The sequence below is a fragment of the Vicugna pacos genome, unplaced genomic scaffold (genome assembly GCF_048564905.1).
Source record: "Vicugna pacos unplaced genomic scaffold, VicPac4 scaffold_17, whole genome shotgun sequence".
Taxonomy (NCBI): domain Eukaryota; kingdom Metazoa; phylum Chordata; class Mammalia; order Artiodactyla; family Camelidae; genus Vicugna; species Vicugna pacos.
The window spans coordinates 6,060,807-6,080,846 of NW_027328738.1; the positions used below are offsets into that span (position 1 = coordinate 6,060,807).

A 20,040-nucleotide genomic window follows, 5' to 3' on the forward strand; every position below is an offset into this window, starting at 1 on the left:
CATATTGAAGGTTCTTGCTTTATTATCCAGCCTTCCACTCAATGACTTTTGACTGGAGCATTAAGTCCATTAACATTTACAATCATCGATGATATGATTGTGTTTATTACCATTTTGACCTAATCTTTGCAGTTGATTTGGTGTTTCCTCTTTGTTCATTTCATCTTACTTTTTTGGTTTGGTCACTTTCCTTTGTATTATCATGAAATTTTTTAAGTTTTAGCAACTCGTGAATAAGTTTTGTCTTGTTATTACCATTTTATATAAGTCTATTAGACCATCATTTTGTCTGCTTTTATTGAACTGATAGTAACATGATCTCAAACCCATCCTACTGAAAACAAAATATTTTAAAAGGAAAGACCAAAAAAAAATCTCTATTTTCCTTCCTCCATTTCTTACTCTCAATTATTTGTATGTCTTGTTTTAAAATTTTGTGTTTATTTTATTTTTAGTTCATGAGTCATCACCATTCTAGCTGTGAGTTTCACATTTCTGTAGCATCCTGCTGCTTTTCTTTTTAGAGTAGACATTTCAATATTTCTTTTAGCATGGGTCTAGTGTTGCTAAACTCTTGTAGCATTTTCTTTGTGAAATTCTTTATGTCTCCTTTGACAATAAAAGATAGTTTTGCTGGCTAAAGTATCCTAGTGTATATCATTTTTTTCATTCAGAACATTGAATATATCTTGCCACACCCTTCTGGCCTGTAGTATTTGTGTAGTGAAATCAGCTGGGAGGCTAAGGGGATTCCCTTATAACTCACTCTCTGCTATTCTCTTGCTGCCTTTAGGATCATTTCTTTATCCTTGACTCTGGCCATCTTAATTATATGTCTTGGTGTGGGTTTATTTGAGTTCTTCCTGTTTGGGACACTCTGAGGTTCCTGTACTTAGATATCTGATTCCTTCTTTAAGTTTGGGAATTTCTCAGTCATGATTTCTACCAAAACCTTTGCAATCACCTTTGATCTTTCCTCCCTTTCTGGGATTTCTATCATGCTATGATTGGCATGCTTTCTATTATCCCATAGGTCCCTTATGCTTTTTTCATTTGTTTCTCATTGTTTCTCTTGTAGGTCTTCTGATTGGGTTCTTTCTATTGTCCTGTCTTCTAAGTCACTAATTATTTCCTCTGCATTGTCTAGTCAGCTTTGCTATGCCTTTAGATCATTACTCATTTCAGTCAACGTGTTTACCAATTCTTTTCAGCTCTTCTTTATTGCTTCCATTTCATTTTTATCATATTTTATATCTCTATACACTATCTTTTATTTCCTTCAGTAATTTGATCACTCTCTTTTGAAATCTTGATCTAGTAGTATATCGATGTCCATTTCACTGATCATTCTTTCAGGGGATTTCTCTTGTTGTTTTATTTGGGAATGGTTTCTCTGCTTCTTCATCTTGCTCCTACCTCTCTGGCACTATGGTTTATGGATTATCAGTTTATCTACTGTGGTCCTAAAGGAGTTTATCTACCTAATGCTTATGTAGTAATACAACTTAGAAAAGAGAAAAAAGAGAGACAGAAATAAAGAAATTTAAAGAAAAGGAAATAAATATTTGAAGACATTGTATAATGCATAATAGAAGAGCAAGTTGAAGCAAAGTTTTGAAAAATAATAATAATAAAAATATTTTTAAAAATTTCAAAGGGATTAAAATGGAGGTATATATAATTGCCTAAGAAGTAAAAATTAAGGGGGTAATATAATTTGGAACAGGTAAAAACAGATTAAAACAAGGGGGTGTCCTGTGTCCTCCTGGAGACTGTGTAATTTAATGTGAAGTCTTTCTGTATTCATCCTGTTTTTGAAGCTCAGCTTGCTTTATCCAGAGGCCCTCCATTGGAGCCCTCATTTGTGCTGCTCTGTGGGCCTGTAGGCAAGCAGATCACTCCTACTCCCAACACTGGTTCTGGAGCAGCTCTCTTTACTGTGTCCTGGCTTGTCACTGCCCTGACCAATGCTGCAGTCAGATGTTTAATACTGACCAGCAGGAGTGGGCATCATGCCCTCTCCAAGCCACATGGTCAGTGGCTCCATTTCAGCCCAAAATATGGTGGGCAACCAGCCAACTGAGGGTGACATTTTCTCCACTGCCTGTGCCCTGTCCCTGTTCTGGGCCAAAATCCTGCTCCTTGTTTATCTTGGTGGAGCAAGCTCTCTGAGGAAATAGGACAGAAGTTTCTTATCTGCCTCAGGCTGTAGACAAGTCCCCATGTGGCACTTGAGGCTGCTAAGACCTTAGGGGTGAATGCAGGTTTCCTCTCGCTGCTGTCTGGGTGCAAAGCACCAGAGGGTATGGTGGCTGTGTCTGAGCCCCAGCTCACTTCACATAGAAACTTTTGTGGATTTTCAGAGATAGGGAATGTAGCTTTCCCCACCCAGGGCACGTCTGCCCTGTTGTTTTATTGAGGGACCAGGTTGTTCTGCCCTGTGAACCCACAGCAATGGCACACAGCCCCCTTTTTTCCCCTGGGCTGCCTCAGTGAAGCCATCCCCATCTTCCACCCAGGTCATGCAGCATGGCCCTGCCCCCAGCTGCCAGGATGCATCTTGTGCTGGGTGTCACAGGGATCCTCTGTGCTTGTTTAACTCAGTTCTGTCAGTCAACTTATACTCTGTAGAGGTCCAATCCTTGGAGCCTCCCACTCCATCCTGCCAGACTCTCAGTTGAAGAGGGGAGACACAGTGAATGAGTGCCAGTCCTTGTTTGCTGCTCCCTCCCTGTGGGAGCTATCCCAATATGTTTTGCCTTTTCTTCTTTCTTTCTTCATTTTCTCCTACCAGCTTTTTTGCATCTTTATCTTTTGAAGAGAACAATGTTCTATCAGAGTTCTGCACGTTTTCTGGTTAGCTGAGTGGGTCTGTGGATGTGAGTCTAGGTGCATTTGTGGGAAAGGGTGAGCTACGAGCATCCTTCTGCTCCACCATCTTGGCTTACCCCCCAAAAGTATCACTTTATGTTGGAAGATTAACACAGCCAGGAAATAGATGGAAAAGATATTTCATGGAAATTACAAGAAAGTTCAGATTGCACTGCACAACTCATACAAAACACATTTTAAAATAAGGGCCTCAATGAAAGATAAATATGAGATTATATAAAGAATAGAGATCAATATAAAAATAGAGTATTATACTCATTAATTTATATATGGACACAACACCTTAGATCCTAATTATAAAAAGACATATTAGCAGACATGAAGGAATTAATTTATTATAAAACAATAATAGCAGATGAGTTGAACCCCTCACAATTCTGATGGTCATATCATCCGGAAAGTACATCTGTAAGGAAACAGAGGTCTTAATGGCATATTAGATCATTTGAACCAAACTGAGCTATTGGACACAGAATCAGAAAAGCAGAACACATAAACTTCTCAAGTGTGCACAGGATGTTATCTGAGGAATTAGCCACATATTATGTCATGAAAAGAGCCTCAGGAACTTTACAAAAAGATTACAGCAAGTATTTTTCCATACACAAAATTAAGAAACACTATGCATCAACTCTAGAAAGAAGAACAGGAAAAGCACAAACATCAGATTAAACCACATCCTTTAAAAAAAATTAATACAAGGTCAAAGATGAAATCAAAGAGGTCATAAAATCATACCTGGAGACAAATTACAATGAAAACACAGCTTCATCACATGTATGTGATGCAGCAAATGCAAAAATAAGAGAAAAGTTTAGAACAATTCAGGACTTCTACAAGGAAAAAAAAAAACCTCACACAATAAACCAAGCTTACCACCCAAAATAACTAGAAATAAGAACAAACAAAACCCAAAGGCAGTACAATGAGTAATCTTTAATGATTAGGTGGAAAATAAATAAAATAAAAATTAAAAAATAAATTAAATATCATAAAATAAACAGCTTTTTTTTCTTAAAAGTATTAACAATTTGATAAGCATTTAGCCAGGCTTATCAACAAATACATAGTGGACCCAAACAAAATAAGAAATGAAACAGTAGAAATAATGTCTGATAGTACATAAATGCAAGCAAAGATTATGAAAGCACTGTGAGTAATTACGTGACAACCAACTGGAAGATCTTAAAGAAATTTACAAATTTATTCAAACATACAGCCTGCCAACACTGAATAAAGAGAAAACAGAATACTTGAAAAGAGCAATCAGTATAAGTTAAATAACATCTAGAATTTTAAAAACACCCCTTGAACAAAATGCTTGGATCTCTTAACTAAAACCTCTTTCATCTCAAGTATTTCAAAATATGTAGGAGGAAAGAACATTCCCAATTTTATTCTATGAGGCCTCCAAAATCATGATTACAAACCAAAGACACAACCAAAAAAAAATGAAAATGTAAATGTAAAAATGAAAATGTAAATGAAAATGTAAAAATGTAAATCCTTGATGAATATACAATCAAAAATGCTCAAAAAACATCAACAAATTAAGCCAGCAATACATAGAAAGGATTGTACACGATGGTCAGTTGGATTCCTTCCAGAGTCACAAGGATGGTTCAGCATACACAAGTCAGTCAGCATGACACACATTTAATAAAGGAAGGACAAAATTCACAGGACCATATCAATACACATAGAAAAAGCATTAGACAATATTCAACACACATTCATGATCAGAACTCTCATGAAAGTGAGTACAATGGGAAAATCCCTCAACTTACTAAAGGCCATTAACAATGATTTATAATACTTTGGGGAAAAGCTGAATGCCTTCTTGGTAAATTCAGGAACAAGACAAAGATTCCTACTCACAGCACTTCTGTTCCATATTAAAAGAAGAAAGGAAAAGGAAAGAAAAAGAAGTAAAAGAAATGCAAAATTGAAAGGAACAAGCAAAATTGTCACCATTACTGATGACATAACAATCTACATAGAGCCCTAAGGGCTCCACACAGACTAATATGAACAATAAATAATTTCAGCAAGGGAGCAGTGTACAAAATTAATGTAAATAAGTCTCTTGCATTTATACACATTAATCATAAGATACACTAAAATGGACGTTGAAAGCAATACTATTTAATATCCCATCACCCCGAATATCTTGGAATAAATGTAACCACATATATGAAAGATCTACACACAGAAAATTAAAAAACATTGACAAAGAAATTAAAAATGATTCAAAGAAATGGAAAGATATCTTGTGATCTTGGATTGAAGGAGTTAATATTGTTAACAAGGCCGTACTACGCAAAGAAACCTACAGATTTAATTCAATTCCTGTTACAGAGCTGTAGTATTTCCCACATTATCAGAAAATAGATAACTCTAAGTTTTACATGAAACCATTAAAAATTGTCAAAATGATCTTGAGAAAAACAACAAATCTGGAGGTATAAAACTCCCAGATGCCTTACTATACTACAAACCTTCAGTAATAAAAACAGCATGGCATTGGCACAGAGATATAATCAATAAAAACAGATAGAGAGCCTAGATATAAATCCACACACCTACGAGCAACGAATCAATGATAAAGGAGGCAAGAGTACACAATGCAGAAAAGACAGTCTCGTCAATGGATTGTGTTTGGAAAGCTCGACATCTACATGTAGCACAGTGAAATTAGAGCATTCTCTGAAATCATATACAAAAATAAACTCCAAGTGTATTAAGTACCTAAATGTAAGACCTGATAATATAAAAATTCTAGAAGAGAATATAGGTAATACTCTATTGGATATATATCATAGGAATATTTTCTTATATCAGTCTCCTAAGGCATAAGAAATTAAAGTAAAAATAAGCAAGTGGGACCTAAATACACTTGAAATATTCTGCACATATAAGGACACTATGAATGAAATTAAAACCCTGCCTGTGTAATTGAAGAACATAATTGCAAACAATACAAGTGACCAGGGGTTAATAGATGTAGGTTAAAAGATGTAACATGGATTTAGGTTACACAACTCAAGGTGAAAAACAAAAACCCAATGAAAAAAAGAGCAGAGTACCTGACAATATTTTTCCAAAGAAAACATACAGATGAGTAACAGGCAAGTGATAAAAATTCTCAACATTACTAATTAGTTAATTTCAATTCAAAACCACAATGAGGTATCACTTCACACTGGTCAAATGGTTATTATCACAAATTCTACAAATAGAAAATGATGGAGATGATGTAGAGAAACAAATCTCTTGTACACTTTGGTAGGAATGTAAATTGGTACAACTTCTATGGAAAACAGTATTCAAATTTCTTAAAAATTTAGAAAGAAAACTACCATATGACCTAGTAATACCTCTCCTAGGAAAAATCTGGGGAATAACACTGAATTGAGAAGAACCAAGGTTCACAATACCACTGTTATAATATGCAAGACAGGGAAACAATCCAAGAGTCCACAGTAGACTATGGACTTAAGAAGATATGATGTTTCTATAAATATGCAATGGAATATTACTCAGCCATGAAAAAGTATAACACATTGCTATTTCAGCATCATGAATGGACCTAGTAAATATTGTGCTTAGTGAAGTAACTTAGACAAAGACAAAATTATATAATATAATTTAAATGTGAAATCTAAAGAATAACAAATATCTGTGTACATCTATCTATAGATATCTATTGATAGATGACAGATAAGTAGATACATAGAAGGATAGATACATAGGCACATGATAGATAGATAAAAATATACATAAATAGATAGATAGATAGATAGATAGATAGATAGATAGATAAATAGATAGATAGGGACATGGTAGAGAGATAGAGAGATTAGATAGACAAGACTAAAGCAGACTGAAAGATATGGATAAAAATTTATGTTTACCAAAGGGGAAGGGAAAGACAATATTATGGTAGGACATTAACAGATACAAAGTAGTGTAAATAAAGGAGAGAAGCAACAAGAATAATCTATATTGATGAGGGAATTATACACAATAACATATAATAATTCTATTTTAAAATTATTGTAATAATTTATAATGCAATATAATGTACAAAGTCGTTGGAATCACTATGTTGTACATCTGAAACTACACAATATAATACATCTACTGTATTTCAATTAAAAATGAAACATTTCATGTGTAATTTATGCTTTATCTGCTGATAGCATCTTCCTTTAATATTGTTTTATTTTTACTTTTTACCTTTTATGATTACTGACTAAAATTATTTCTTTTATTTTGTAAAAATGTTACCAAATTGATGTACACATGTTTATTGCAACTAATTTCCTATTTTTCTCCCTTTAGTCCATATAGTATAGCAGGATATAAAAGTATACCCAAAGAAACAGTTGCAAATTTGTCGTGGTCTCTGCTTAGTATTTTGTTCAAAGTTTTGCATATATTTGCCATTATATTTTTCTTAGAATAGCTCTTTTCTGCACCTCTTTTAAGGTGTCTCGGTTTTGTTTTTTAATCTCATTCAGGTTTGTTTGTCTGGTAAAGCCTTTATTATCACTTTATATCTAAGTGATAACTATGCAAGGTAGAGTATTCTTGGGTGAGAGGTTTCTTATCTCAGTAGTTTGAAAATGGCACTTTAATTACCCTTGGCGGATATTTTCTGCTCAGAATCCTGCTGATAGCCTAAAGGTGGTTCCTTTGTAGAGTATCATAACTAATTTTGAGTCTTCAAAATTTTACTCTGTCATTGACTTTCCAATTTGCATATGACGTGTCTTGAAGGAGGTCTCTTTGTCTTAAAGTTATTGGTGTTTTGCTGGCTCACGGACTTGTATATCAGTTCCTTACCAAGATTCAGGAAGTTATCAACTATTACTACTTTAAATAAACCATCATCTGCCTTCTAAATTTCTTCTCCATCCAGGATTTCACACTAATGTGCACTTCCTGAAGAAGTTTGTTGGCTATTGTAGAATTTCCTCACTTTTTAATATCTTGTATCTCTGCCCTCTCCTATCTTTTCTCGTTTTGTATAAGTGAGTTTGCTAATCTCTCCTACACAAAGACAGTCTTCTTCCAGTGATTTCTGTTGCATTCTTCATCTCACTTATTAAGTTCATCTGGTCCTCCAATAATATTTGGTTATTTTATAGTTTCAGTCTCTTAGGTAATGTATCCCTTATCACCATTTATTTTATTCCTGAGCTCACTAAACTGCTTTCTGAGTTTTGTTTTGTTTTTTGTATTGAGTGTCTGTATGACATCTCTTTGAATTCTGTATTAGTTATACAGCAATATTAAATTACTTTAAGTTTGTTTACTACAGGGTTGACTTTGTGTGTGTGTGTGTGTGCGTGCGTGTGTGCGTGTGCCTGTGCATGTGTGTCTGTGCATGTGTATCTGTGTGTGTGCATGCCCTATAATTTTACTGTAATTGGTCATGATCTTGGTAATTTATTGCTTTGATGACACTAAAAAACAGGTTGGGATTTGGAGTCCTTGCTTTTGTTTTCTGGTGTTTGCAATATTGCACAATATTTGGTTTTACTTACCTGAGCTACCTCTCATAATATTTCAAAATTGCACTTTCTAGTTGCTACTGTCTGGATAAAAGATTGCTTACATTGTCACTTCTTAGACAACTCTGGTAGTTAATGCCACTATTGTCATTGAGCTGGTAAACCCTTCCTTTTATCTGATATCCCTTAAGACTCAGTGCATACATTGAGGAAAGTTGTAAAGACAGGAGTGTATTTGGAATCAGGCAACTGCCTTTGCCATGTCCAATGTTGCAAGGTACCTTTTCTTCACCACTGTAAATGGGGAGTAGGGAGAATGTCGTGAATATCAGAGTGTCTAAAATATGGAAATTCTGTCTGCATTGTGATTCCCTCCTAGTTACTTGTGACCATGAGTACTGGTGCAGTTGGTGGCTGAAGCTGGTGAACCACTGGGACTCTGTTTCTACTGGGCACTCTGAACCTGTGGGCTCTGATACCCTATTCAGTGGGCCTTGGTCGCAGGCACCAACCAGGTTCTTCCCTCAGTTCTGCCACCGTTATGTGATTTAGCCCACCAAACTTCAGCTGTACACATATGTTCTGGAGTATTGTTTTGTGTTGTAGTTATTTTTGTAGAGATGTGATTGTTTCACTGACTGTAGATTTAAGTGTAGAGATAGAAATAATTTAAACTTATGTCACTTTTTTTAAAGTCTGTACTTTTTCATTTAAAATCTTAAATTCTAATAAGGACATTACAAGAACAGTAAAGAGAGTGAACAAATCACCTCCCTTAATATCAGAGTTCTACAAAATATTTTGATTTTCCTGGGTTGTTTTCTTCAATGTTTTTCCCACATACATGCACATTTTACTATAATATATGCCTATAATATCTTTATAATCATTTAAATTATAAAAATATTTCCCTGTGCTGTAAATATAGCCCTGCTGCTTCTCTAATTTATAACTAGTAGCTTGCATATTTCTGTCTTCCCCATCCTTCTTCCCTGTCCCCAATGGAAACCAATACTTGGTACACTACACATATATATGTGATTCTGTTTCTGTTTTTTTATGATTATTTCTCTTTTATCTTTAGTTTCCTCATGTAAGTTATAACGTAGAGTGTCTTTATCTGTATGACTTATTTTCCTATGGGCAACACTCTCTGGGTCAGGTCACATTGTTCGAAATGGCAGAAATTTATTTTTTGATATGACAATGACTATTTATTATGTTATCTATATCTCACATCTACTTCATCCCATCATCTGTTGATGGGCAGTTGAGTTGTTCATCTATCCTTGGCTATTATAAATGATGATGTTATGAACTTTGTGGGTAATATATCCTTTAAAGTTAATGTTTTCATTTTTTTTCAGATTTATATCAAAAACTGAAATTGCTGCAACATATAATGCTTCTATTTTTAGTTTCATTAGCACTGTTTACACTTTTATAATAGTGCATGCATCAATTAATATTTCCACCAACAGTGTACCAGGGTTCCCTTTTATCGACATTCTTATTAACGTTTGTGATTTGAAGACTTTTTTAATAGCCATTTTGGTTGCTGTGAGATTATATTTCATTCTAGTTTTGATTTAAGATTTCCTAATGAATAGCAGCGTTATGTTTCTTTTTATGTGAATGAAAATCTTCCATATGTCTCTTTGTGAAAAGTTTCCATGAAGATCCTTAAACTGTTTTAAAGTTGGGGTCTGTGTTATAAAATATTGTGTCTAATATTCTACATATATATTATGGATACTAACACCTTTTTGGTCTCAATGTCTGAAATTTTTCCTTCTATACTGTGTGTTGTCATATGTCTTGTTGAAGGTTTCCTTTGCTATACAAAAGACTTTGCATTTCACATTTATACAAGAAATAGAATCCCTGTATACGTAGTACATCTAATTTTTACTCAGTAAACTAAAAAGTATTATTGTTAATTTTACCTTTTTTTTAATTTGGGGACAGATCAAAAATAAATATTGCTATCATTTATCTCAAAGTAGGTTCTCCTCATGTTCTTGGTCAGAAATTGAATATTTTCAGGTTTTACATTTAGGAAATTAATCCATTTTTATCTTATTTTGTATTCTATGGAAGGAAGTGCTCATAAATCTTCCTTTCACATGTACTGTCCTATTTTCCCAGAACTACTTGTTGAAGAGACTGCCTTTTCTCCATTGTATACTCTTGCCTACTACATTGTAGACTAATTGAACATATGTGTGAGTTTATTTTTGGAATCTTTATTTTGTTAAATTAATCTATGTGTCTCTTTTAGTGATACACTTTGATGTTATATTACTGTAGTTTTGTAGTATGTTCTAAAGCCAGGGATGTTAATACCCACAGCTTTGTTCATTTTTCAAAGTTAATTTTAGAAAATTTGGGTCTTTCCAATTTTGGTATTAATTTTATTATTTTTCTCATTGTTTTGTAAAGAAACATATGGATTCTGTGAGAATAGTTATTTACTAAAAGAAAAAACATAAGAAAAATATTAAAATATGTGGAATAAATCATACAATATTAAACAACAAATGGATTGCTGTAAAAATCAAAGGAAATATATATAAAGAAAAATGACAAGAAAAACAAAGTCCATGGGGTATAGCAAAAGCAGTGTTAATAGGGATGCTTAAAGCAAAATAAACTCACTTATACAAATAAGAAACATCTCTCCCTTATAACATAATTTTATAAACAAAAGATGTAGCAAAATTAGAAACAAACTTGTTAGTAGAAGGAAAGAGCTGAAAGGTCAGAACATAAACAAAATAATGATTAAAAATAGAAACATTCAATCAAACTAAATAATGGATTTTGAAAGATAAATAAAATTGATAAACTTTAACCAGATTCATGAGTAAAAAAAGAGTACAGATTAATAAGCTCAGAAATAAATGAGAATTTACAGCTTATATCAAAGAAATACAAAGCATCATAAAAAGATACAACAAATTATGTCAATAAAATGGAATCCCTAGAAGAAATGGACAATTTCTGAGAAAGACATAATCTGCAGGATTGAATGAGAAATAGAAAATATTAACAGATTAACACTAATGAAGTTGAATAAGTAATTAAACAAAATCCCCCAAGAAACAAAATTACAGGCCTAGACAGCTTCACAGGAGACTTCTGCCAAATGTTTAGAAAAGAGCTATCACCTATACTTCTCAGAGAATTTTAAAAATTTGCAGAGGAAGAAGGCTTCCTACCCCAACTTTCTGTATCACACTATTACTAAGACTGGAAGAAATACCTCCAAAAATTACAGGTTAAATATTACTGATAAGCATAGATGTAAAAATTATCACTAAAATGTTAGCAAATCAAAAAATACATTAAAAGGATTTTACAGTATGATTAAGTCCCTTTTATTCCAGGGATGCAAAAGTGATACATTACCTACAAATTAATCAATATGATACAACACAGTAACAAACTGAAGAATAAAAATTAAATGGTCACATCAATAGAGTCATAAAAATGTTTTGACAAATCAGTAAATGTTTATGATTATATATCTCCTCAAATTGAGCATGAGGAAACATGCCTCATCACAGTTAAGGTCATATATGACAAGAACACAGATAACATGACACTCACTGATTAAAAGCTGAAATCATCTCCTTTAAGAGCAGGAAGAAGACAAAAATGTTGACTCTTACCACTTTTATTCAGTATAGTATTGGAAATTCTAGCCATAGCTTTCCAAATTAAATGTAAATATAATATAGCTAATTAAGAATTGGAGTAAAAGTATCTGTTTGCTGATGACATACTTTAAATTGAAATCCTAAAGGTGGCACTACAAAACTACTATGGCTTGTCAATGCATTTGGTAAAATTTCGGAATGTAAATTTAACATACAGAAGTCTTGCATTTCTGCACACTAACGACATGCTAACAGATAGAGAAAGTGAGGGAACTGTCTCATTTACAGTTAGATTACAAAAAATATATCTAGAAATATATCCAGCCAAGGAGGTAAAAGATCTGTACACAGAAATCTATAAAATATTTATAACAGAAATTGAAGATAATGCAAACAGATGAAAGGATATACTGTGTTCATTGATGAGGAAAAAATATTGTTTAAACGACAGTACTAGCCAAGAAAATACACTAATTAAATTCAGTGCCTATCAAAATACCAAGGGCATTTTGAGAATTTACAATAAATAATTTAAAAATTTACATGTAAATACAAAAGAGATGAAATCACTGAAAAGAAAAGAAAACAAACAATAAACACAAATATATTTAAAAAAATAACAAAGAGGATGTATCATTTTCCCTGATTTAATACTATAATACAAAACTACAGTAATGAAAAGAATATGGTAGTGGCACAGAATGAACAGAATAATGGAACACAAAGAATGCCTAAAAATGTAATCAGACAGTTATGGTCACTTAGCCCATTACAAAAAATGAACATACAGTGGGGGAAAGGTAACCAACAGGCATATGAAACCGGTCAACATCACTAACCATCAAAAAAATGCAAGTCCTAAACACAATGTGATTTTAAGTCAGTCCTGTTGGAATGACTATTATCAAAAAGATAATAAATATAAGTGTTGGTGAGGATGTAAGAAAAACAACCCTGATGCACTGCTGGAGTGAATGTAAATTTGTGCTGCCACTGTGGAAAACAGTATGCAGTTTTACCTAGAAATTAAAAATAAAATACAATCCAACATTTCCATATATGGATACATATTCCAAGAAAATAAAAACACTAAGTAGAAATGATAAATTCAAACCTATATTCACTGCAGCATCATTTACAATAGGCAGGATATAGAAGCAAATTAATTGCTCATCAATAGATGATGGATAAAGAAATTATGTGTTTATAGAATATATATATTCCTATCTAATTTTTTATTTTTATATTTTATAGAGTTATGTATATTTATATATTTATATGTATATATATATATATACTCACAAACACAGATAAAAATACAGTGGGTTATTACTCAGCTATAAAAAGAATAAGTTCTTGTCATTTGTAAAAAATGGGTCGAACAAGAGGGTAAAATGCTTAGTGAAGTAAGTCAGACAAAGAATGACAAATGTTGTATGATTTTACTCATATTTGGAATTTAAATCAAATGAAAATAACACAACAGAAAATGAGATATAGATATACAAAGAAACAGGTTGCTCACAAGAAGGAGGGAAATAGCATGAGGGAAAAGAAATATTTGACAAAAATTAAAAGAAAACATTTTCCAGTTGCAAATTAAATGAGTCAGGGACAAGAAATGTGCTATATGGGGAATAGTAAATGACTATGAAATATCGTTAAATAGCAACATATCATAACTAGATATATTCAGGTGATCAGTTTGAAATCTATTAATAATAGCTAAGAGTATGTTGTGTAAGAGAAACTAACACAGTTTATAGATTAAAGTACACTTCAAAAACATACAAACATACTTATAAAAAAAGAAATTAGATATGTAGTTAAAAGAGACAGGGGTTGGTAAAGGTGGATTTGATTAATGCACTCAAAATCTACAAACCGTCAGCTGTAAAATAAACGTGTTGTAGGGATGCCCCATAGTAACATGAAAATTAAAATTAATACTGCTTTATGTTATATATGAATGTTGTTAAAAGCCTAGATCCTAAGTTTTCTCATCACAACCAAAACACAAATTGTATTTTTTAATATTGTATCTAAATATGATAATTAATTCTCCCTAAAGTTGCTATGATATTTATTTCATGATATTTGTAAATCATATTACTATCCTGTGCACCTAAGCTTACACAATGTTCTACGCCAATTATATATCAATAGAAGTGGAAGGAAAAATGGAAACACAATGGTCATTTTTTTCCCATGTCATTTCTCATGATTGTTTCTGCAGCAAGTAAACTTGAGTCATGATATACTTATCCTATTTAAAGATACCAATAAATAAGTGATTCTAATAAATAATACATAAAGATACTAATATAATTAGTGTTTCACCATGCCTTAAACTTTCTTCCTATTAACAGCCCACTGCTTCTGTAGGCATCAATATTTCACTCTGTGTATTCATCTGAGATTAGTGAATGGATACAAAAGTTAACCCTGGCAGCTCTTGCTGTTGGTTATAAAGTTCACTGTCTCTGACCGATGGTCTCAACTCCACGACAGCATCGGTAAGAAAGGATCATGCTAGGTTGCAAAAAATCTCAGCATGGTAAAATCTCAGAACTCCAGAAATTCTTAAGTGTTCTCCAATGGGAATGCAATACTGACAAAAAGTTGATTTTGGATAACAATGTGGGGTGTTCTCATGGATGCATTATGGGATGTGAGGATAATACCTGAGATCCAAAACAATTTTATTGCTCAAGTGCTGGGCAAAGAACTGTAATGTTTCTGCATTATTAGCACTGAGGACTGCTTTCAAAATGATGACTACGCTCACTCTACTCCAGGTAGTTAAAGGAAAGAAAGGTTAGTGCAATTTCTAGGAGAACGGGAATAAGTCTGTGGTTCACTCTCTATAAATTAGTCAAAGGGTGTTCAAAGCCAAAATAAGTTGTGTCAACAATGAAAATTAGAAGAAAAAAATTAGACATAAGCTTAAATTATAACAGAGACACTGGCATGTGTTGGGCTCTGGGGACTGGAGAATGTGTTTCTCTCAGTCCAATTCAAGGTTTCAGTGGCTTGGCCCTAGCATCAGCTTGGGATTCAATGAACAGGTAACAATTAGTATACAGGAAGAATTATAATCTACCTCTCCCTGATCAGAAGAAAATCTGGTGGCTCAATGAATCTCTTAATAAACAGAGATTCTGCCAGATGCAGAGGAATATTTCACTGATGACTCAACTAAGACAAACAGTTACAGCTTAACAATCCATCTTCACACACACACACAGTGGTAGACAGATTTGTAGTATTTAGTGGGAAGAATTCAGTGGGCAAATCTCAGAGAATAACTTTCAAAGCAACAGCCAACTTTTGTACTTTTGCCAATAGCCTAGTTTTCCAGGTAGAAAACTACAGATGGACAAACAAACAATATTCTTCTTTAGGATTTCTAATTTTTAAAGTAAACTGTAGCTTTTGATTTATCAGTATAGAACCTTGTTAATATGATCACGGTAAGACCCACTGTCTGATTAGATAGCGGGAAACTAGCTGCTGAAACAGCCCATCTGAATCCCAGACTGCTAATGTAAGCAACAACATAGCCACCATCAGAATTGAGCTGACAAACTTAAAAGCTTGATGCTTCTGTTGTAGGAAAAACCACTGCTGTCCAGACACTGTTCTCCTACTGCAAGTGGGCTCTTTTGTTCTCTTGGTAAAGGTCATATTTGTGGGATGTTGCAAGAGCTTACCCTGGCCCATTTGCCCTTTCTCCAGATTATCAAAGGCTTACTTCACATCTGGAGACAAACTTTCAGGACTCAATGCTGCCATTCCACTCTTATCAGCTGACACTGGCTGCATGATTTTGAGCAGGAGCCTTAGATACCCAGACCTTGCCTACAAATTTTCCAGCATTTCAGGGCATTTCACATTCTGAAAATGTTTCATAATTTATTTTAAATTAATGGGAAATTGTCAAAATCTTCCATGAATATTTTATATTTCCTAATATCTGCAGAAAATTGGTATTCTTGCAGTTGGACAAATATTTAATTCCACCACCCTGACCTTTTAGTCCACATATTTTAGAATGCAATTTGGTTACTGAATAAGACCACCCCAACCAAGGTGCTACTACCTCTTAAATACTTACTGTGTGAAGGTTAGAATGGGCGCAAGTTATTTGTTTTGTATAAACCTTCATTAAATGTTTGCAATGGCACTCTCTCCTCTGGAAAATCTCTGATTCTAAGAAGTAAATTAATTAGAAGTGGGTATAGTTATAAGTATGGTGAAGAGAATCAGCTATTTTGGGGTGGGTGGGTGATGAAGAGACAGGAAAAAATCCAGCAAATGAGAATGGAATGCTTTAGGCCTCCAGAGGCTTGAATTAAGAAGAACATAATACTTTGTCTTCTGTACCTACCTCCACTTACTGTCTTGATTGACTAGTCCTTGGGCTTTGAAAAGAGCTAGTTTGCTGTGAAGAGTAAAGAACATAATGAAATAGTTTGAAAACCATGATAGTTTTGTTGTTTCAGGAAAGTAGACTTTGCTTGAAGTCAACATGTATTTTTCATTTACTAAATACTAAATGCATCCTGTGGCATGTGCTGTGCTTGCTGTGCTGGTATCCAAGTTAGACAAGGAAAGGTGGAGAGACAGAAAACATCTGTAGGAGGTGGTTTCTGTGCTGAGACTGGGAAAGTCTAAGTAGGTAAATGGAGGACACCCAAAGTCCAAGGATGAGCTGGAGCAAAATTGGTGATGTTGGATTTAATATGATTGACAAGCATTTGCCTGGATGTATCACCAGATACAGTGAAACATAAAGAAAAGCCAAGGTAGTCAGATGCCAGATTTATTAGAAATGACTAAACTAAGTTGAGTTTGTGGGCTTAGAGTTGGAAAGGCATTAAGTGCCACCCTGAAGACGTAAGCTTGTCTTTGGCTGGAACATAAAAGAAAAATAAATTATTGACTAGAAAATATAGCATAGACTCTTGAGGACAGGAAATGAGGGCACCAATTAGAATGCTTTTTGAAGAGCACAAAGAAGAACATAGATAAAATTACTTCTTAAATTCTACCACATGCTGAATATGCTATCTGGGACTACATCATGTGACCTTTATGATTCCAGGGATGACATAATAGATACCAAGATTCCAGGGCCGGTTCCTGCATTTATCTCCTGTTCCAAACTATCCTAACTTAACAGTTTTAATACTTTCCAGGATGAACCAGAAACCACTTAGTATTTTTCCCTCTCTCCATGTTTTAGACATTTTCCAAATTCTTCCATTTTCTCTTCTTACTTACGAGAAATTACTTAAATTTACTCCCATATTGTTCCATCAAAAGATCATATCAAATATTTCTTATTTTCTTTAAATGGTAACTTAGTCTCCCGTTTAACTCTTAACTCTATTTAAAAAATAAGGAAAGGAAAATACAGGTACACATCTATGTTTATTGTTCAAGTAAGAAAATTGCAGATATTTGTCGACATTTGCCAACATCAATTTTAATCTTTGTTATCCTGCATGATCTGATAGTGTTCTGGGTGATCAGTTGTAAATAGGATGACGTTCATAAACTGAAGACGGCTGATGAGTTGGCCTTCGAAGAGAGGTAGCTGATGAATCAGTTATCACTGGCACTGGAAACCATGGGTTGCTCCCTGGTTGACGTTAAGAAAAATGACCTTCATTGGCAGATATTTTGTGATATCAATTTGTAAAAGTAGAAGGCTCCACCATCAGTCCAAAATAATTGTTCTGTATTGGAGACAAGATGCTGTACTGTGAAGTAGAATTTGTAGTTGTAATGGAGTTCACAACATGGCCATTTATTTAGTGTAGCTGCTTTGAGAGTGCCCGTGGACAGTGGTCAACTGATTTAAAATAGCACGTTGATCCAATGCAATTTGTTCTGGTGGTCTAACTGACATTGATGATGGAGAAGAAAAATCAGGTCTGATCGTAGTAGTTGTACCACTAATTATGTGGCTAATAGAGGGCTTTCTTATTAGAGGCATGTTTAAATTTGCAGAAGGTAAAAATGCACTTTCTCCACTAGTGTCAGACACAAAACCAGAATTATGATTATCCATATTACCCCCTGCTTTAAAGTGCTTCATGTCAAAATCTTCAGCCAATGAAGATAACAGAGAGGCATTTTTCATCCCAAGTCTTCTTTTCATTCCCACTGAAAGCTGGGGACAGCCTCGTTTTATATTTGGATTATGGTAGAACTGCATCTACAACCAAAGGAGAAATTTTAGTAATATATAAACCAAAATACAACACAACAATAAACCTAACTTATAAAACCTCAGATTCAATGCTTACTCTGCAAAGATAATATCGTCAAAATATGAACATTCCTGACTATATTTTGAAATTCCTTATTTGGAAAATACACATTTAAATATTATAGTCCTCAAATTGAAGAATTTATCATTTGCGGTAATGGTGAATGCCAATTTGAAAAGCAGCTTTAATACATTTACTTAGATTTCTGGAAAGATTCATAGTTGCAAGCAAAATTTCTTATAATCTTGAATAATAAAGGCACTGTCTTCATTTTTTAGAAAAAATAAAGAATTTTAGCCTTATTATTTTTATACAATTTTCAAAATCTATATTTAAATTTATATTACCATAGACTGATGTATGAAAAGTAATTTTATATATGTTACCAAGTGGTAACTAAAATTTCTGAATCCATTTCTTAAAACTGAGACACCTTTTTCTTCTGCCAGAAAGTCAGCTAGGCAAGCAGATATTTGAAAATTCTAACTCACTTTACTAAACACATAAAGGTTAAGCTGTCTAACTAAACTTTTCATATTTCCAGTTTCAAATATTCTGTAAGGGGCCTTTCTTTCCAAAACTTCCTTTTTAAAGACATCTTCATCAATCACTATGGAAGTTCCATTAACATCCCACCAAATGGATTTAAATTGGTCACTCCCAGGCATTTTCCATAGGTTTCTTGTAAATGTCAGAGAACGAAAATCATTATCTTCATCTGGTTCAGAGACACGTTGTGTGTAACATGGTCTTTTTATCAAGGATTCCTCAGACAAAGTCTGAAAAGCATTTTCTTCAAACATAGACCTCAAGTCCAAGTCTCCAGAGAATGTTTGATCAAACAATATAGATCTATCGGAGTTTCCTGAGCCAGTTGGTCCATCTTTATGAGACACATCCTGAATTTCTGAAGAAACATGTGCCATCTCAAATAACTTTTTGTACATCTACTTTTCTAATCTGCATGATTTTGAGCACTGCAGCCTCAAATGCTGCTTTGGCAGGCCTGCTGAGATAAACTGCTAGGCCACCACAATGGTTCTCATCTTGAGTAACTGTGACATCACAAAATGACTGGTCTCCTAGCAACTAAAGTGTGACGTTCAGTTTGTTTCCTTCTCATTCATCCAGTTAAAATGAAACATATTGGATGCTTTCTTTATAGTTTGATCTGCAAATATTATCCCCACAAAATCTTTTTATATAATTTAATTTTGGTGTCTATGAAATAAAACCAATCTCCATCCTTTTGTAGAGAAATTTTTACCAGATTTGTGAGCAGAGTTTAAATGCAAAAAATATATAAAATAATTTTAAAGTTTTGGAAATTAAAGTGAAATTTGTGCAAAACCTGTACAGAAAATGTATAATGTTTTCATTATAATTTGTAATTAAACAGAAACATAATTTGATTTGGAAATAGAAATATGTATTTATCTGTGTACTTTACAATACATAGCTCTATATTCAATACATGAGCAGAATAAATATCAATTAATTTTTTATGTATATATATAAAAAGTAAATATTTATGAAATAAAATTAGATTAAAATAATGAATCAAATTTAAGAAATCCCAAAGGGGGAATTTTTGTTTTAATTTTTAATTCAGTGTTATAAGTAAAACAAATGCAATTTAATATTCTATTTTAAAATTACAAAAGAGAAAATCTTATTGTTTATTTA

General features: G+C 33.4%; 1 pseudogene; it reads right to left on the reverse strand.

Annotated features, from left to right (window-relative positions):
- Nucleotides 1-17,502: 17,502 nt before the first annotated feature.
- LOC140692757 (heat shock transcription factor, Y-linked-like) lies at nucleotides 17,503-19,022 on the reverse strand (annotated as a pseudogene).
- Nucleotides 19,023-20,040: the final 1,018 nt, after the last annotated feature.